General features: G+C 47.2%; 1 protein-coding gene across 2 annotated transcripts in view; it reads right to left on the bottom strand.

Annotated features, from left to right (window-relative positions):
- The window catches only part of GRIN2B (glutamate ionotropic receptor NMDA type subunit 2B), a 282372-nt gene that overhangs the window by 203854 nt on the left and 57275 nt on the right, over positions 1 to 21243 (bottom strand). The window contains exon 1 of one of the 2 annotated variants that reach the window (XM_039492780.1): positions 15243 to 15260. The exons of the other annotated variant lie outside the window; for it this stretch is intronic. The gene's annotated coding sequence lies outside the window, so the exon portion shown is untranslated. Of the gene's footprint in view, positions 1 to 15242; positions 15261 to 21243 lie in introns of those variants that run through there. 2 annotated transcript variants of the gene reach the window in all.

Raw genomic sequence — 21243 nt, 5'->3', positions numbered from 1 at the left:
CTTTGTAAGGAAAGGAGTGGGCATGACACGGGCACTCTCTGTTCCAATTCCATCACTGCCATTTCTTACCCCTTCCCCCACCTGCCCTAGCTAGTGGCTCTGAGCTTACAGCATTTCCATTTGGGAGCATGAAGTTCACCCTCCCAGGGCTGGCACAGCTACCTACGTTGGCATACCCTTCATAAGAATTAATCTGGACTGGTAAAGTATGATCTCTTTCAGAGACTGAGAACGATGCGCTTCAGATGTCAAGAAAGAAAGAGTAAGAGAAAGAGAGATGAGAGAAAAGAGAAAACCACATAGAAAAGGCAGTGGGAAAAATGTCCTAATTTGGAGAGACAGGCCTCATTGCCATGGCAACCCTGAATCGCCCTACGGCGGGCGGACCTGACTTTATATGTAGCATTAAACAGTTCAACCATTAAAAAGAAACGGGGGAAAATGCAGGAAAGGTATTTGGTGACAAAATGCTTGTCTTCTAGGGGGCACTCTGGTAGGTGACATGAACACTCTGGTAGGTCTTGAGTTGTATGCCCCCACCCACCCCTGTAAATACAGACACACATTTGTACATTTGCTTCCATTCTGAAGAGTGAGTCATTCCTTCCTGCTGGCTGGCCTCCTCCCCCAAGCTTGTAGGGCATGAGCAGTGGGGCTAAATCCCCTCTCAACACTCTTGTGAAGGGAGGCAACAGCGGTAATAGGGAAAGTGAAGGAAGAATTAACCCCCGTCTTTCTCTTTATATGCCCTACCATAAAAAACACACACACCACATGACCAAGGCAAGAGCGGAAACCAGTAAAGCAGCAGGTAGGGACAGTAGAGAATAGCCATGTGTATAAAATATGAGACTTTACCACTGTGTGACTGTGCCCTCTTCTACACAAACACCACTAATCTCTAACATGATGGACTCCACCAGTGACACATCAAATATGATAGTGCTGAAAGCAAGCAGAGTGGGTGCTAAGATCAGTCAAGGAGGGAGACAGTGAGGGTATGTCTATATTACCCGCCAGATCGGAGGGTAGTAATCAATCTATTGGGGATTGATTTATCATGTCTCATCTAGACGCAATAAATCGATCCACAAATCAACGCCTGTACTCCACCTCAGCAGGAGGAGTAAGCAGCATCAACGGGGGAGCCATGGCAGTCGACTCGCCGCCGTGAGGATGGCCAGGTAAATCGAACTAAGATACTTTGACTTCAGCTATGTGAATAGCATAGCTGAAGTTGCGTATCTTAGATCGATCCCCCGCCCCCCAGGGTAGACCAGCCCTTAGTGGGGGAGAGCTGTAGGGAGAGCGAGACCAGGAGGAACAGTTCACTAAAACTCACACAATACATATTTTACTTGCTCTGAGAGAAAGTCATCCCTCCGGTTATTAATTAATTATTCAAATCTTGCCTAAAACCTTTCTGTTTGCTTTAGCTGATGAATGACTCCAAACACTTCTCACCTTCATATTACTGCCTCCTGCCATTCTACCGCTCATCCACTTAATTCTCTCCTCCCCCGTTTCTGCCGCCTTCCATTCCTCCTTCAGTGTAATGCTCATCCCCACTCAGTATTCTCCCCAGCCCCTTTACTATCTCTGGGCACAACTGCTAAACCCTTCCTCATGCTAGGTAGCACTTGTTCCCATAAGAAGCCCCACTGACTTTGGAGGCACTACCTGTATAAGTCCCACTTAAGGGTTGCAGAAACAGGCCTACTCCCTGGAGGTGGATCCCTGCGGTCAGAGCACAGTGAGACCAGGACCACAATCCTCAAAGGTACTTAGGCATCTGTCTATATACCTTTAAGGATCTAGGACCAGGTGAGCAGACAAGTCAGAAACTCAGAAGGGAGTAAATAACTTTCCTTACAGGTACCAACCTGCAGCATCCAAAATGAACTGAAAATAACGTGTTCCCAGAAGGCAGAGGCGTATCCTTCCCTACAGATTTCTAGGTACAAACTGGTAAAAGGATTGTCACACCAAAGTCCCCGGCAGGGGGTACTCACTCACAGCAGATTAGTTCTCTCCCAGGTCCAACACCTCCCCTTTCAACCCATGGCCTTCTCTCTTGGTCTGCAGCCCCTCTCTCATTCCAGGGACGGCAACTTCCTCTTTGTGACTCAGCCCCCCAGCCAAGTCATTGTGTGGTTTCCCCTTCCAGGGTATAGAGTCTCACTGGACCTGCTGTCCAGGCAATGCCACTCTTGTCACTGACTGGTAAAGGAACCCAGCTCCACCCACTATGCCAGCCTCCAGGCAGAAGCACAGAGACCCTTCAACACGCAGCCAAGGTCTGCTCAGTCCCCAACCTTGCTGCTCTCAACCTGGGCTGCTTCCTACCCACCTCCCACAGGCTTTCTAGGTACACCCTTCCCTGGGGGCTACTCTTTCCCTAGGTTCCCTCCTTTCCTCTCTAATACACAGAGCGTAGCTGCAGACTTCATCACTGGCACCTTCTATTGCCGGCTTCCTGGCTTTGTACTAGCCCAGCCCTCACTTGCTCAGCTGAGCTCCATCTTCCAGTTGGGGATTGCTTCTCCAGCCTAAGCCCCTCATGTGTGGCCTATATCACTAATTGGCCCTTTCTCAGTTTCCTTAACCCTTTCAGGGCTGGTGTGGCGTGAACACCCCATCACAGTCCCCTTCGCCTTGCTGTTGTGTAGTCTATTTATATTTGCATTTACATTTTGTTTTCAAACTAAAATACCAGCTCACTTCTCCATTCAATTTATTTATCAAATGGAAGCAAACCTGTGGGTCACTTGAAGAGTCCATGATTAGAGAACGGTGTGGTGAGGGAGAGAATACAGCCACACAATGGTAGAGCTACACATCTTCCACACACTGTTACCCTTCACTGTACACACCCACGTCTACATTGGTTATGGGAAACAAAGATCTCGTAAGGCAAGAGAACCTTCCCCCACTACCATGGTCTGGAACTGAAGAGAAAACAGAATAACTAACTAAAGTTCACTCCACTGCTAGTTAATAAAAGAAGCCAATGTATTATTCAAGAGACCTCTATATTTTATGGCTGCTGCATGGAGGGAGCTGCCGGCTTGCTTCTGGCATTCTGGTATCGCAAGATATATTGCAACAGCCTGTTTCCTCCCTCGATTGTTATCACAGACATCCATACAGATGGGCAAACATGGGCATAACTGGACACACGCGGACGATAGACACTGCTCTCTGACAAACCTGTAGTCCAAACCAGAGGAGGAGAAAAAAAATGGCTAGCAATCTTCAGAACGTTTCCTAATAGGCAGCGTCTGTGAGGAGGTCCCAGCACCTATTCTGTCTCCCACCAGTGCTTATGCCAGCTCATTTTGCCTGTGGCTAGAATGCTGCCAGTCAAAACTTCAGTTTATAACAATTTAGTCGATCAAACTTAAAATTAGCATATATTCACCAAACCTTCCCAGGGGAATAGGGCAAGGGCTGCAGGATCAGAGGGAGAGATCTGCTGTTTTAATAGCTCAGTAAAGAGGATTTGCACCATAGATTCATTCCAAGATATCAAGAGGTGGTCATCATGGCTCATCAATGGTGAGGTGGACCCAGGGTCGTGGTGAGTGGCACCAGCCATTCTTTGACTGAACCAGTTCCACAGTCTGCAGCTAAAAGCACTTGGCATTAAGCACTCTGCACAAAGGCTTAATTAATGGACCCTAAAGTGACATATTAAATCTAAATTAAGACACCAACTGACTATTGAAAATTCACATTTCTGGCTGGGTAATGACTGTGTCAGAGATCTGAATCTATTCAAAGACCAGCAAAACTCACCCATCAGACATTTAATAATCAACTGGTTATTCAATTAACCACAGACATTTTTTTCTTGAGAGACAGGGAGGCTGGAAAGGGTTGAAGCGGTCATCAAATTACAGAAACTAGAGATAAGGAAGACTTGATGGATCAGGCTTTGTCCATCTCCATTCCCACTCCTGTGCAAGACTGTTTCCTGCAGCATTGCGCATACTCCAGAACTTTGTCAAGTCCAGTTATAAATGACTCAAATGATGAAACTTCTACCACTTCCCTGGGGAGGCTAATCTGTGGAGTCGAATAGATCTTACTGTTAGGAAATGTTTTCAATAGGCATCCTAACTTCCCCTTCACTCAGCTTTCTCTCATTACACCCCTCAGATCATCTTGAACAATCCCCCTCCCACCCTGGGCTTTAGGCCTTTCAAAAGTTCGCAGACAAGTGTTTGCCTCACTTGCGGAGTTACACATATTTTCCTCTTTTAATCTTTATGTCAGTCCACCTCCGTTTTTTTAATCATTTTTGGTTCCCTCCCAGAATTATTTCTGGTTCCTTCATAGGGAACCCAAAAAAGCACAGCTCACGACAGCATTTTAATGTTGCCACCAGAGCCAGGGCCGCCCAGAGGACTCAGGGGGCCTGGGGCAAAGCGGGGGAGCTGTGGCGTTTGTACTCACCCGGCGGCGGTCCGGGTCTTTGGTGGCATTTCGGCGGCGGGGGGCCCTTCAGTCGCTCCGCGTCTTCAGCAGCACTGAAGCCCCCCCCCCTCGCCAAAATGCCGCTGAAGACCTGGACAGCCGCCGGGCCAGGACTCGCAGGGCCCCGGGCCTCGGGCAAATTGCCCCACTTGCCCACCCCCTCCCTCTGGGCAGCCCTGACCAGAGCAGCCTGGACCAGAGCAAATGGGAATCCCTGTCTCACCTGAATGGCTGCATGAGCAATGACAAGAGACTGAGGAGAGGAAATTGGAGCAGAAAATAACACACCTGCTCTTTAATCATTATGGCCCCTTAGGTGTATTGAATTTAAGTAATTTAAAAAAAAACTGCACAGAAAATATAATTAAAGGATCCAATCACCCCATTCCATGGAGAAGAAAAATAGAATAATCCAGCTACTGCTGCTGTCACCAACACAAATTATTTTCTAAAGGGGCTGCTTTACTGGGAGAAACTTTCAAATTCATCTAACGCAGTACTATGTTGTCTGTCATAATTGCTCTTAACACATTTGCTAATTTCCAGAGCTAATGGATGTGAACATGAGCCATTGGGCATATGTTTGTGTGGGATTGTGTTTCACTTGCTCTTACTGCATGTGTGTCATTCTATGTGTCAGTAGTGTGAATCATAGTGCGTGTATGTGTGTTAGGGAGCCAATGTGACTCACTAGGTATGATTGTGAGAGTCAGTGTGAATCACAGCATATGATTGTGAGTGTCAGTCTGAGTCACAGTTGATGACTGCCTATGTGAGTCCATGAGTCATTGTGTCTGGGTGAATGTTAATGTAAGTCACAGTGTATGAGTGTGTATGAGTGTGTTTGTGCTACATTGTGTGGGGGTTACTGTGTAAGTGTTTGTGCAGAAATCATGGTACATGAGTGTTTGAGAAACTCACAAGTTCAATGTTTAGTGTCACCAGTAGAACTGGGCAAAATTTTTCAGACTATTAGACAATAAAATGAGTTTCAGATGACCCAAAACTATTGCAAATTTGACAAATAGTTCTGGCTCTTCACAAAAACAGCTGGGGAGGAGGTTGTGGTACTGCTGCTGCTGCCACTATCACCTTAATCCTTGTGATTAGTGTACTCAAGTGGGATGTGGGAGACCCAGGTTCAAACCTCTGCTCTGGAAGAAACCTGAAACTGACTCTTTCAACTTATCAAACATTCAGATTCAGTGTGATCCAAACCAATATTTTCCAGACCTGCCACCAAACCATAACATCCATTATTCATCCAGCTCTAGGCCCTAGATCCCCTTCTGCTCACGTTTTTCTGTTCCCTCTATATCCTCTCCTTTCTGTTGCCAGGCTATTTCAATCTCAGGTCACACATGAAATATAGCCATACCCTCTATTACGCATTCCAGCTACGGGGGAAAGGGTTATTATCGTCAAGATTTTCAGAGTGAATAATGATTTAGAAGGCCAATGTAAGCTACAGTTTAAAAGGGGACTGATTTTCAGTTGATGGATGCCAAGCATTTTTTTTTAAATCTAGGCCCCTTTAAGGTGTCTCAAGTTGGCATCCAAAATGAAGGTACCTACAATCAATAATCACTTTTGAAAATCTTGGCCTGTTTCACTGAATTGCATCACTTCCGGTGATGGTGGGCGGGGCACATTCCATTGCCTGGTACAAGGTGTCTGGCAGCTTCGCATGGAGTGCCAGGTGCTAATGGATCTCCATTCCATCAGTCCTAATGCCACGTGCTCTCTACCCACCTGACCTTGACACAGAGAAGAGCTAGTGAATCTTGCAGAGAGCCCAGTTTGTGAAGGATTCCAAAGTGAACCAACCCTGCAGGTTCACTTTCAGACCAGAATCAGTGAACTTCCAAGAGCTGCCCCATCCCTCCTCCTCTTTATCCAACACAGTTTCCTCACTACTTCCTAAGCAGCTGCCTCCACCCTTAAGAATCTTCTGCTGTCCACTTCTTACTTTCAGTGTCCTCACAAGAGGATCACTTATCCTGGCCACCTTCCCTTTCTTTTCTTCTGAGCCCTACTGGCCCCTTCTGCTGCATCCCACAGGTGTCTGGGTGACAACAGGCATTGGTCACTGCCTCCTCAAACCCCTGAAGTGTCTTTCTCCACCCCCTCCCCAAATAGTTCAACAACACTGACGAAATTCTCTTGCTGCCAATGCCAGCTGGCTGCACTGAGCTGGATGAGAGAAACCCCAAAATTCTATCACAGGTTCATTTGGAAAGGGAAGGAGGGTCTATAGCCAAAGCATTAGGAGAGATGTGTATGCCATTACTTGGGAACCCCCAAGTGGGGCAGAAATAAAGGAAGCCTGCTGAATGGAAGGAGACTTGTGGCTGTATCAACTCTGTGTGTTATTCAGCCCGGTGCAGAGATCCTGCACAAAGCCTATGTACCATTTAACTCTTATTTCAAAGGCATAAGTAGAATGTAAGTCACCATTCATCCCAGGTTTATGCACCTCCATACACAGAATGATGGTTAATGAGTGTATTGAACCTTGAAGTCATGGCTTCAGTAGATGTGAGGCTGGGAGTGAACATTTTACACAGCTCTAGGAGACAGGCTTTACCACAGAATTCTACCTCGGGCCAGTTAGTTTCATGAAAATAACCAGCAAGGTGTTTGGCTGTTCATTAGAAACTTCTCTCTAAGCTTCTCCATCCTCTTTACCTCCTGTCTCCAGGGCCACCCAGAGGTGGGGGCAAGTGGGGCAATTTACCGCAGGCCCCACTCCCTTACCATGTGGCTCTGAGCGGGGAGGAGCTCAGGCCCACCGGAGCCATGCTGCAGCTTTCCAGGGACGCTTCTGGATGTGCTGAGGCTCTGGGTGAGGGGGGAGACGGGGGTAAGGGGCTGGGGCCAGGGGTTGGATACGGGGCAGGGAGTCCCTGGGAAAGTCAGGGGACAGGGAGGGGGCAGAGGTTTGGGGGGCAGACAGGGAACAGGGGGGTTGGATTGTGGTGTTCCGGGGGTCTGTCAGGACTCAGCGGGGGAGTGGATAGGGGTCGGGGCAGTCAGGGGACAGGGATCAGGGGTGGGGTCCTGGGGTGGTGGTTGGGGGGTCTCTGGGGGATGGTGAGGGGACAAGGAGCAGGATGGGTCGGGGATTCTGAGGGGGGCGGGCAGTCGGGGGGCAGGAAGTGGGTGGGGGTCGGATAGGGGGCAGGACCAGGCTGTTTGGGAGGCACAGCCTTCCCTACCCTAAAGCTCATTCAGCAGTTTGAGGCTTGCAGAAGAGCCAAGCTGTTAGCTTTTCCATTAGGGCTACCATCCCTTTCACTTCTCAAATGCCAAATTATAGTCTACATGTAATGTCAGTGCCATAGGGAGATTCATGTCAGGAGAGGGTAGCTTCATTTAAAATTAGCCACTGGGGGAGGGATCACATGAGAAGAGCAATATCCTACACCACCTACCTCCTTCCCAACCCAACCAAGGGAGACCCCTCACCCCTGCATTCCCTGGGGCTTCAGAGGGATTAATTCAGTGGTTCTCAAACTTTTGTACTGGTGACCCCTTTCACATAGCAAACCTCTGAGTGTGACCCCCCCTTATAAATTAGAAACACTTTTTTATATATTTAACACTGTTATAAATGCTGGAGGCAAAGTAGGGTTTGAGGTGGAGGCTGACAGCTCACGACCCCCAGTAATAACCTTGTGACCCCGAGGGGTCCCAACCCCCAGTTTGAGAACCCCTGGGTTAATTTAATTTTAGCACCCTGTGTCCATTCACATGCATGTGCTATTTTGAGCATTTCAGTTTTCACAACATAGGCTCATCCGAGATTCTGGAACAAGCTCAAATGCTCAGTTCGTGGAATATGTATATAAGCTATACTAAAGACAAACCCACGGTAACCGTCTCCAGTTTGTGAGGGACCCCATGGAGCCAGTCTCTAGGAAACAGATAAATGCATGGAGGTTAAGTCCATTAATGGCTATTAGCCAGGATGGGTAAGGAATGGTGTCCCTAGCCTCTGTTTGTCAGAGGGTGGAGATGGATGGCAGGGGAGAGATCGCTTGATCATTACCTGTTAGGTTCATTCCCTCTGGGGCACTTGGCATTGGCCATTGTCGGTAGACAGGATACTGGGCTGGATGGACCTTTGGTTTGACCCAGTATGGCTGTTCTTATGTTCTAACCTAAATTAACCCAAAGTTATGGAGACAGATATGAGTCAAGGAAGCCAGCCGAGTATCAGAAACCAGGAAAAATCTCTGACTGGATGGGCTCAGGCGTTTGGTCACAACCTGAGGTAGTTCAAAAGTTTTGGATTTTTTTAAGAAGAATTTTTATTGTTTCTTTAAACAATCAAACAGCAAATATTTGGCCACACACTTAGAATTATAGAATATCAGGGTTGGAAGGGACCTCAGAAGATCATCTAGTCCAACTCCCTGCTCAAAGCAGGGCAAATTCCCAGATAACTTTTGTTTTTTTTTAAATCCCAGTGCCCTAAATGGCTCCCTCAAGGATTGAGCTCACAACCCTGGATTTAGCAGGCCAATGTTCAAACCACCAAGCTATCCACGTCTGAAACCCCAAACCATATTCAGGTTTTGGCAGACTAATTTCAGCTTTTCAATTAAAAAAAACCACAATAAATTTTGAAGGAAAGCAGACATTGTCCGTGATTTTTTCTGCTTTTTAAAATACCCTAGTTTTCGATCCAAAAAAAGTTTTGACGGAAAATATTTGTCCAGCCCTTTTAATGAGCTTTAGTGCCTTTTAGTACTAGCTGATGCTGAGAACCAGTGATACCTTGTAAAGAAGTTTTCTCAAAACTGGGTTTGTCCGAGATGTGGAAGGTTTATTTTTCCCAGGGCCGCCTGTGGGGGGGGGGAAGCAAGTGGGGCAATTTGCCCCGGACTCCGCAGGGGCCCCCACAAGAATATAGTATTGTATAATATTGCAATTTTTTTATGGAAGGGGGCCTTAAAATTGCTTTGCCCCAGGCCCCCTGAATCCTCTGGGTGGCCCTGCCTGTCTCTGGTATGGTGCACAATGCCTGCACTAGTCAACAATGAGAGGATCACCAGCCAGCCAAGCCTGTGATGTGAAGAACTGTGTTAACTGAGTAATTAAATCATTTCTGTAATTACTGTCATGCACTTATAAATTATTTAGACCTGCACATTCTTTCTGTAAGTGACACACAAGAGTGAATACATAGAAAAGAATGCAAAGAAAAAGGGAGGAGGGATAAACAATAATAAAAGCACTTATTGATATAGCATTTTACATTTTTAAAGCACTGCACGGACAATAATTAAGAAAAAGGAAGAGTGGCAAACAAAAAGAGGATGAGACAGAGAGAGACAAAAGAAACTGGAAGCTGAAAGTGGGCAGGGAGCAATACCTGAATACACACACATGCACGCAGTGGCCACCTAGTGCAGCTAATAATTTGGCAGTAAATTGTGCCTTGTTGTCTGCCAAGGTACTATAGCCCAGCTCTCTAACTCTAATTTCACTGCCGCTACTGAATGCCTGTCACTTTGGAAGTGAAGTAGGGGAGCCAGTTACACAGAAAGTGAGCACCAAAATGAAGCTGGGGGACATGACGGAAAACTGAGCTGAGGGTAACAAACATACACCTGGAGGGGCCAGCACCCTCACCTCCGAGCCTCAGTGCTATTTTCTTCACTCCTCTCTGGCTCAGAAGCTTGGCATTGATGATACTGCCAGCTTCCTGGAATCTGGCCAATCAGCCCGGCAAGGGGACTGGATGAGTCTAACCTGCTTGTGGCTGCAATTCTCACTTCTCTCCCTGTCCCACCCTAAAACCTATGAACCGAGCATCAGGCCCCAGTGGTTCAGCACCATGGACAGCCAGTGATAATTGCTGACATTTTCAAAAGTGACTGGTGATTCTGGGCCCCTTGATTTTTTGAGAGTCTGACTTGAAACACCCTAAAGCAGGCTGATTTTCAGAAAGAGCTGGGCACTCATCCTCTGATAATCAGCCCTCTTTACAGTGACCTAAATTGCTAGTCTTTTGAAAAGGCTGGGCGATGGTAATAAGTTATTAATAAAATACAATAAATAATAATAAAAACCCTTTTAGTAAATAGATTTCTCTCCTTATCCATTCCTTTCTTCCCTGCAGGGATAGCGATATATCACAAACACACACAAACAACATTAGGAGAACGCACTAAAGATTGCAGAGTCAAGCACTCAGAAGTTAGGAAATGCCAGGAAATGCCTTTCCAATCTTAAATCAGCTTCCTCGTGCATATGAATTACAATATAGTCTTTATCACATACTATTTTCTGTCATAAAACACCTGTGTGACAGCAAGGGCTGCTCTGCAGCGCCCCCTTCAGGGTCATAGATGGTACGACAGCCACTCCTGAACATACTAAAAAGTTTGGCCACCTGCTTGCAGCAGAATAGCCTGTGCTGTAAGCTTGGCATCAGTCTCTAAACAGTCCATTAGCAAAACAGCAACTGAGGATTCAGCTGTCTGTGCCTTCAGACAGAGAGAGAGAAAAAACCCTTCAAAAATGTAAGTGCTTAGTTGCAAGTGCTTAGGGCAAGGCCTTGGTCTGGGTTAGCCTTGAGTTTCTCCTCGTCTGTCCCAGTATCATCCTGCTCTGCCCCTGAGCAAACCCAGCAGGCCAGTTAAGAAGCCTTGCCTGTTCCTGATTGGTCAGTATTGCCTCCTGGCCTTTCTAGGTCTAGACTATCTTGTTGGTGGCCCAGTCTGAGTGGATTTTCCTTGGGTGGGGAACATCAGGGTGCTGATGCCTCCAGCAGGGAGAAGAGAAGACCTGATAGACCCTGTCACACACCTCCAGCCACAGAATGGTCCCAGGGACCCAATTTCTCTCCCTCTACAATAATGCCACCATCCCGGAAAAAGAAGTCTGTATTCTGGTGCTGTGAACCAAACCAGTGTCATACATGACAGCGTAGGGTTGCAATGCCAGATACCACTGATGAGTAGTGTCCTTGAGTGCCTGCCACCATTTAAGGGGTGTATAGTCTGTTACTAAATCGAAGGGAGCCCCCAGAAGATAGTAGTGTAATGCCCCATAGCGCAGTTGATGGCCAGGCACTCTTTCCTAATGGTGGAGTATCAGGCTTCTTGTGCTGCGGCTTCTCAATTAGGTATAGTATTGGATGTTCCACCCCCCGTAGTTTTTGCAACAGCACTGCTCCTAATCCATCTGTGGAGGCTTCCATTTGTAATTTAAGTAAGAATGAGACATCCAGATGCTGTAGCATAAGGTGCTGATCAAGGGTATCCTTTATTTTGCTAAAGGCCTTGTTATATTCAGTTGTCCACTGGCCTGGTTGGTGTGCATCGGCCTTCACAATCAGGGCCGGCTCCAGAGGTTTTGCCGCCCCAAGCAGCCAAAAAAAAAAAAAGCTGTGATCGCGATCTGCGGCAATTCAGGGGGAGGTCCTTCGCTCTGAGCGGGAGTGAGGGACCCTCGGCCAAATTGCGCTGAATATCTGAAAGTGCCGCCCCACTCCCGAGTTGCCGCCCCAAGCACCTGCTTGATAATGGTACTGCAACTGTCACATGGTGGGGCATAAACCTTTTGTAGTAGCTGGCTAGACCCAGAAAAGCCCCATCTGTTTCTTGCTGGTGGGAACTGAGATCTTCCTCAGGTCCCCTGTTTTATCTTGCAGGAGGTTAAACCCAGCCATTCTCTACCAGATACCTGAGATCGAGTTTCCTGCATCCTAAATTTAACATTTTTTTTATTAGCAGTGAGTCCAGCCTCTTTCAGTGATTGAAACACAGAGGCCACATGTACCAGATGTGACTGACAAGTTGTACTAAAAATACCTACACTGTAACTACCAAATAGGCTGCTACGAACTGGGTGTGGTGGCACAGGTCTTGGTCCATAAGCCTCTGGAATGTGGCTGGGGCTCCATGCTGTCCAAAGGGCATGGTCACAATTGAAAAAGCTCAAGTTGTGTGGCAAATGCTGTCTTTTCTTTGGAATCTGGCCCCAGATTCCATTTGCCAGTACCCTTTTGTTAATCAAGTGTGGTTATGTATTTAGTCTTCCCAAAGCAGTTGAGGAGTTTGTCAAAACATAGCATCAGAGAGGCATCTGACTGTGATACTGATTTAAACCTCCAGAAGTCCATGCAAAAAAAATTGAGTGGTCCAATCAGGTTTGGGAACCAGAATCACCGGGCTATCCTGGGGCTCTTGGACTCCTCAGTGACACCAAGGTTTAACAGGGCCTGTACCTCCTGCTCCATGGTTATGCAGAGTTACTCAGGAATGTAATAAGTCGCATGCTCCAGCTTTGGCTCTGGGCTGGTTTGGATTCAGCATTCCATAAGATGTGTACACTCTGGCTGGGTGGAGAACTGTGTGTCATAGTAGGTCAATAATTTCCTGGCTTGCCAAGATAAGTGAGGAGGAAGACTTTCTGCTATTGGCACATCTTCAGCACTTCTTGGCTCTTGTATTTGGTGGCCCAGATCCCCAAGGAGATCACCGGGATCTGTGAACAAGCTTTCTTTAGTCCACCAGGATTTTAACATATTTAGGTGGAAGATCTGGTGTTTCTTCTCTTTGTCCAGACAGAACATTTCATAATAAACTTTTCCAACTCACTGATCAACCTTACAGGGCCCTTGGCATTTGATCAGAAGCTTGCTCTCCAAGCTGGGAAGGAGCAGCAGCACACAGTCCCCTGATTGAAAATCTTCTCCTGAGCTCTTTTATTATACTGTTGGGCTTGAGTTCACTGATCCCACAGGAGATTCTCCTTCACAAAGTGTCCTACTCGTTTGAGACACTCATGCATCTCCAGGACTTGCTGTAACATGTTTTGAGAACGTGGTGGCTGCTCTTCCCAGGCCTCTTTAAGGAGGCCCAGGAACCTCGTGGCTGTCAGCCATATAACAGTTCAAATGGCAAGAAGGCTGTTGAGGCCTGAGATACCTTTCATATGGCAAACAGGAGATAGAGAAGTAGCTGATACCAATCCTTGGGATGGGGTGGTCATCATAAAATTTATTCAGCATTTACTTAAGAATCTGGTTAAATCCTTCTACCAAGCCATTGGCCTGGGGATGGGGAACTGAAGTGCAGAGGGGGTCTAACCTTAACAAGCTGCCATCCCTCTTGCATTAGGCAGGAGGTGACGTTACACCCTTGTTCTATGAGGACTTTGGTAGATAAGCCTACTCAGGCAAAAAGCAGGATTACTGTCTCCAGGGAATAGGTTGCATAATCCACCACTACCAAGATATACTGGTGCCGCCTTGCACTTTGTTCTAATGGCCTCACTATGTCCAACCCTACCCACTCAAAGGGGATGCTTATGAGCAGTAAGGGGACCAAGGGAGCCTGCAGATGTCCCTTAGGTGCTTTTTGGCATTCTGGGCAGGTTGCACAAAAGTTTGCCACCTCCTTGTAGACTCCTGGCCAAAAGAACCTGGCTAGCACCATTTCTAGGGTTTCATCTCTGCCCAAGTGACCAGCAAAGGGGATGAAGCATGCTAGTCATAATACTTCCTTTTGAATGCATTGGGGCACCAGGAACTAGTGGCCTATCTCACCAAAAGTAAATCGTTCTGTCATTCAAAGGAGAAAATTGGGAAGCATGAGCATCCTACACAATGCTTCCATTAACCACCATGAGGCAAGCATACACTTCTCTAAGGGTGTCATCTCCTCATTGTTCCTGAACCAAAGCAAATGTCCCAGCCAGTACCATTCGGTCAACATTGGAAAGAAAGTTGTCCCGAGGTAGTTCTGGTGAGCTGCCAGCTGGCTCATCAGCTGCCAAAGCAGTTTGCAACCAGGACTTTCTGGCTAATTATTGTTGTTTCTGAGTCTTCTTGGGTCATGATGGGCCATCAGAAAGGTCAGATACAGCAATTGGAAAGATGTCAGACAATAGGACCAGAACGGCATCTTGGGTCTCCAGGTGATGCGGTGGAAGGAGGAGCGTTGCCAGTCCTTTCCAATGATCACTTCCCATGACAAATTGGGGGTTATACCCACTCAAAGTATTCTGGCTGGTTCCCTATGTTCAAATGCACCCAGGCCATGGGTTAGGAATGAATGTCCCCATGGACACAGGTCACATGCACCAGCTCATTTTCTTGCCACTCTTCCAGATCCATTAGGGTCTCCCGGACCAAGATCTGGGAGCTCCTGGAGGCTATTAGTCCAGTCACCATTCAGTCCCTGAGTACTACTAGAGTTACAAGTGCCTGGCAACAGCTTTCATCTGTTTGGCCAGAGATACCCCACCATTCTACAAAGTCCCACTCTATAAGGGAGCAAGTGCAGCTGACATGCCCCAGCTTCCCACTGCAGAAACAAATGATTGGCTGACTAACAGGGGTTCCATGGCTTGGCCCCAGGTGAGACGCTGTGTACTTCCCCCTGATGGTTCTTGAAATGGGATTGTGGGGCATCTTTAAGGTTCCACTGGGAGCCCACAGCCCAGTGGCCCTTTTCTGGTACCCCAGGTTGACTCCTCAGGAAGTTGGAGCTGGCCCTCACCAGACTTGGGCCATGCACTCTGGCCAGCCCAAACCTGCTTCCATAAAGTCCCCAGTGAGTTGGACGACAACTCTCAGCGTGCTGGGATTGTATCTGCATACCCAGGTTTGGATGGCAGCTGGCAAAATATCTAGGTAGTGTTCAAGTACCACCAACTCCAGAATCTCAGCCAGAGAGCAGCATGCCAACTGGAGTTAGCAGGTGGCCCAGTCCTTTAGCCACTAAGGGTATGTCTACACTTACCGGGGATCGACGCTGCGGTGATCGATGTACTGGGAGTCGAAGACCTGCTAAATCAACTACCGATCGTTCTCCCGTCGACTCCGGTACTCCCGTCGACTCCGGAACGAGAAGCATAAGGTAAGTTGACTGGAGAGTTTCTCCCGTCAACCCAGTGCGGCGTAGACACCGCAGTAAGTCGACCTAAGATACATCGACTCCAGCTACGTTGTTCACGTACCTGGAGTTGCATAACTTAGGTCGACGTACCCCCATAATGTAGACCAGGCCTGAGTGCCAGCCCAGGGTTGTGCCCCCAGTGGGAGTGGTTCTGTGGAATCAGTGCTGGTATATCTCAGGCAATACTCCTAGTTGGTCTAGAATAGCAGCTTTCAGGGTATCATAATCCTCGCAGCTTCATCACGCTAGGCCCGGTAGGCCGCCTAGGTTTCCCCGGGCAGAAAGAGGGCTAGTTGCGCAGTCCACATGGTCTTCTCCAACTGAGTGCATGGACTACCCACTCAAATGTAACAAGATATGCCTCAGGGTCATCAGCAGATTCCCAATTTGAAAAGGGCAATACCTGGGGCTGAGGGAGTCACTTTGGAGTTGGAGCAGCCAGTGATCCATTCCAGTATCACCTCCTGAAACTGCTGCTGCTCTAGTTAAAGGAGCACAGTCTCTGGCTGCCCTTCCAGGAAAAGCCACTGGGTCTCTGCCTGGGCCTGCTGGTGCTGAGCTAGGATCTCCTCCAGAGTTCCCCTTTATGAAAAAGGGGGAGTCAATCCCACTTCTGTTACCAAGCTATGACAGGAAGTGCTGCTTTGCAATGCCCCCTTCAAGGAACATGTGGTATTGCATCTGGACTCCACCTTAGTCTGCAAAATTTGGCCACCCGCTTGAAGCAGGGTAGCTTATGCCATAAACTTGGCATCAGTCTCTAAACAAATGGCAAAGTCAAGTGGCAAAATAGCAACTCAGGATTCAGCTGCCTGCCTTTAAACAAAAAAGAAAAAACTGTTCAAAATGCAAGTGCTTTAGTTGCAGTGCTTAGGGCAGGGCACGGCCAGCCCTGGCCCTAGGGTGCTTCTCCTCTGCCCCATTTTCACCCAGCCCTTCCCCTGAGTGAAAGAAGGCAAGCCTTCTTAACTGGCCTGCTGGTTCCTGATTAGTCAGTATTTCTAACTGGCCCATCTAGATGATGGTTGTGTTGGCCATAGGGTATGAGTGAATTTTCCTTGGGCGGGAGTGTCAGGGGGCTCATCCCTCCAGAAGGAGGCAGAGAAGGCCTAATAGAGCCCGTCATACCTGCCTCATTCTGTGCACAGGATGGACAGTACTCACATAATGAGCAGCTATTCAATATTGTGTTTTCTCCTCATTGGTCAGTATGTGGCCCTAGGCCTTAGTTCCTGCACACTAGTCAAACCCTGCTCTGTGGCATTAATATTTTCCTCACCGTTTTTCTATGATGCTTTTCAGAACAGACAGTTGGTCTGATGCTTAGGGCACTGGTCTGGGAGCCAGGAGACCTGAGTTTGCTTCCCATGGGGCCTTAGGTAGGTCACGTGGCCTCTCTGTGCCTCAGCTCTCCATCTCTATAACAGGGATAAAAGCACATGCCTCAGAAGGGTGTTGTGAGGATAAACACACTAAAGATGATGTGACACTCAGATATTACAGTAATGGGAGCCCTATAAGTACTTAAGACTATATTTGAGTGCTTTACAATCATTAATGATTTTTATCTTCACAACACACCTGTGAGAGGAGGGGTTACTGTTATCCCCATTTTACAGATGAGACACTGAGGCACAAAAATTAAGGTAAAAAATATCCACTCACTTTGGGTGCCCAGTTTGAGACACCCTGGACCCAATTTTTCAGTGTACTGCACATTATATAGCATTTATATGTTCAAAGCAGAGCTCCCATTGACTTCAGCTGTAGCTGGGAGCACTCAGCACTTCTGAAAAACAGGCCCCACCCAGAGTGTCACGCCAGGCACCCAGACAACATGGAACACACAGTGAGTGACCATGTGTGAAAAGTTTGGTGTTAGTGATCCGCCCAGCAATACACAGGAGGTCTGTGGCAGAAGCAGGGATAGAATGGAGAATCCCATTCTCCAGAGCAGCATTCACTCACCTTAGCCAAGCAACCATCCTTTCTCTTCCTACAGGGCCCTGCCTCTTTCACTACACACCTTCCAACTTCTCCAACAAATGAGGCAGGGATTCTACAAACAACAGCCTCCTTTACTAGACAACCCTGATTCTCCCCCAGAACAGCTCCATCCATTCTGTGCACTGAATGAGGCAGGAGTTCTGTGGAAAAAATGGTATGTCATCATGCAATGAAAGTCTGTCTCATAATGCAACAAAGAATCCTGTGGCACCTTATAGACTAACAGACGTTTTGCAGCATGAGCTTTCGTGGGTGAATACCCACTTCTTCGGATGCACTTGCATCCGAAGAAGTGGGTATTCACCCACGAAAGCTCATGCTGCAAAACGTCTGTTAGTCTATAAGGTGCCACAGGATTCTTTGTTGCTTTTACAGATCCAGACTAACACGGCTACCCCTCTGATACTTGTCTCATAATGTATATGCACAAGGGGAGCAAATTAAGGTTGCTCGTGTCAACCTTACCTCTGGCATTTCCAAACTTCTGAGTGCTTGACTTTGCAACTTTAATAACATTCTTTTAATATCGTTTGTTGTGTGTAGTTTCCTAATTTTTTTTAAAAAGCAAACTGAACAAACAGAACAAACTGAACAAACAGTTCCATTCTGTGGCAACAGAGTGACCCCCACATGGAACATCAGATGTGTTGGAACATCTAGATCCACAGTCAGACCTTTGCCATTTCAGCTAATGCAAGAACTGATAGAGGACGACAACCTACTCTGTGTGGACCAGCACTGGAGGGGGACGAAACACTTGGCCAGTGGGTTATGTAGATATTTGCTGACAGCAGAGGAATGGTGAGACTCGAGAATCTTGGGTTCCATTCCAGGTTCTGGTGGGGAGTCTGTTATAATGGGCACTGACTCTGCTGCCCATATCCCCAGGCATGACCCCTTTGTCCCATCCCCTCCAACCTGTCCCAGTCCTATCTCTTCCCTACCCTGGCTCCTTATCCCACTCCAATTCTTCTCACTTAGCCACTCCTCAGGCTTCTCATCCTAATCCCTAGGCTCACTCCCAAGGCTCAAGCCCCCGGCATTCTTGCCCACCCATTCCCAGCTCTTTCCATCCTGCCTCCTTGCCCAGCCAGTCTCAGTTTCCCCACACACAGCTCTTCATCTGATTTGTGTATGTGTCTCTGTCTCTTCCCCTCCCCCTCCCCCTTCCCACCATGCACACATTCTCCTTTCCCACTGATTCCCAGTCCCAATCTCTACCCAGGCTTCTCATCCAATCTCCGTGTCCATCCTCCCCAGCCATCATCTAATCTCAGTCTTACAACCACCACCTACTTGCCTCCCAGTCCCCTGAATCCTAGGCCCTGGCTTCTTGCCCAGACAATCCCAGTCTCCCAAACCCAATTCCCAGACCCGGTTTCTCTCCTCCCCACACTAGCTATCAGTCCTAGTTCCTGGTTTGGACTTTCAGGAAGTTGGGGTCATCAGGGCTGCACCTCCCCTAAGCAGAATTTAGGTCATGCCCATCCTATGAGTGCAGAAAACTCCCACCCTCCTGGGATCAGTAATAGCAGGAGCTTTAACCTTGGTGCTGCTGCCACAGTCTGTCATGGCTGGTTGTCTCCTCTTACCTGGGACGATGTAAAGGGATTTCATTTTTAGGGACACTATCCCCATTGCCAGGGACTCTTCTGCTGGTGCAGGTGAGGCCAAGTACCAGGGACAACACTGACAAATTAATCTACCTTGGCTTTAAACAGAGTTTAAATGGTCACAGCAAACTGCATGTGCTTCGGCAAATAGGCCTTGCCAACTCCTGCAAGAAGTCCATGTCTTGCTTATGGATGCAAAAACATCCTGGCACTGAAACGAAGTCCAGAATCTATCAAACCTATGCTGTACCTGTATTGCTATATGGGTCAGAAACCTAGAGCCTCTTACAGGCAGACTTGGAGCAGTTAGAGACATTCCATAGGCACTGTCAGCACCATATCCTGAGCATAAAGTGGTTTGATTTTGTGTGAAATGTCAATTTTGCAGAGATTTGGCCTTCCTTCACTCACTTATTATATTCAAAAGCAGCACTGCATGCTCTTTGGCAATATGGACTGGATGGACAAAAACACCTCAGCACGCCGTGCTCTCAAGCGCTCCATCAACGTGTGAAGGGGTCCATGCCCTCACCCTAGCTGGTGCCGTCCACAGTGCCACTCCAGAGATTTGTGGATTCACAGGATTGAGGCAGATCTGGGAACATCACTACACTACATCAACTGTGGTCACTCTGGCTGGCTCAATGGTTGTCAGTAGACTGCATGTTTGATCATGATGCTGATGGGCGATGACCAGGAGAGGTCCTGGAAGACTGGAGAAGGGCTAATGTAGTACCCTTCTTTAAAAAGGGGGGAAAGGAGGAGCCAGGGAACTATAGACCAGTCAGCCTGACTTCGATACCTGGGAAGCTACTAGAGCAATGTACAAAACATTCCATTTGTGAATACCTGGATGCTGAAGAGGTAATCACTAGCAGCCAGCATGGATTTCCCAAGAACAAATTGCGCCAACCAGCTTGACTTCCTTCTTTGACAGGGTAACTGATTTGCTGGATGGGGGAAATGCAGTGGACATAATATACCTGGACTTCAGCAAGGCTTTTGACACAGTCCCACATGACATTCTGATAAGTGAGCTGGAGAAATGTGGGCTTGGCAGAATTACCATTAAATGGATACATAATTGGTTAAACAACCACAAACAAAGAGTAACTATTAATGGAATGATGTTGGATTGGAGGAAGGTCTCAAGTGGGGTTCCAATGGGATCTGTTCTGGGTCCGGTGTTGTTTAATATCTTTATTAATGAGCTGGATGTAGGAATAGAGAGCATACTGATCACGTTTGCAGATAACACAAAGCTGGGGGATTGCCAATACTTTGGAGGATAGAGCTAACATTCAGAAGGATATTGATAAATTGGAGAATTGAGCAATACACAACAAAATGAAATTCAACAAAGACAAATGTAAGGTGCTACACTTAGGGAAGAAAAACCAAATGTACAGATACAGAATGGGGAAAAACTGGCCTGGCAGCAGCACTGCTGAGAAGGATGTGGGAGTTGTAGTGGATCACAACCTCAACATGAGTCAGCAATGTGATGCTGTTGCAAAAAAAGCAAATGCAATTTTAGGTTGCATTAACAGAGGCATAGCATGCAAGTCACAGGAGGTGATAGTACCGCTCTACTCAGAACTGTTTAGGCCTCAGCTGAAGTACTGTGTCCAATTTCGGTCAACAATGTATAGAAAGGATGTAGAGAAACTGCAAAGGATCCAGAGGCGAGTAACAAAGATTATCCAAGGGATGGAATGCTGGCCATATGAGCAAAGACTGAATGAACTGGGTATGTTCAATTTGGAAACGAGGAGGTTAAGAAACATGATAGCAGTCTTCAAATATCTGAAAGGCTGACATGAAAAAAAGTTGTTCTCTTTTGCCACAGAGGGTAGGACAAGAGGCATTGGGTTCAAACTACAGCATAGCAGATTTAGATTAAATCTCAGGGAATGGACAATGGAACAGATGGGCCTAGGGAGGTTGCGGAAGCCCCTTCACTGGAGATTTTCAGATAGTCATTTGTTTTGGATGGCTTAGAAACAACAAATCCTGCATCTTGTCAGGGCATCAGACTAGATAACCTGTGTGGTCCCTTCTAAACCTATGATTCTATGACCAGCCCCTCCTACAATAATATTTCCTGCACACCAGAGATATTCAACTACCCACTATTAGAGGCTACCACTTCTTCTCCTGAATTTTAGAATTTTATATAAAGCATCACATTGACTGCAACTAGAATAATTCATTAATCAATACGT

The sequence above is a fragment of the Mauremys reevesii genome, linkage group 1 (assembly GCF_016161935.1).
Source record: "Mauremys reevesii isolate NIE-2019 linkage group 1, ASM1616193v1, whole genome shotgun sequence".
Classification (NCBI taxonomy): Eukaryota; Metazoa; Chordata; order Testudines; family Geoemydidae; genus Mauremys; species Mauremys reevesii.
This window is presented reverse-complemented; position numbering and strand designations above follow the sequence as displayed.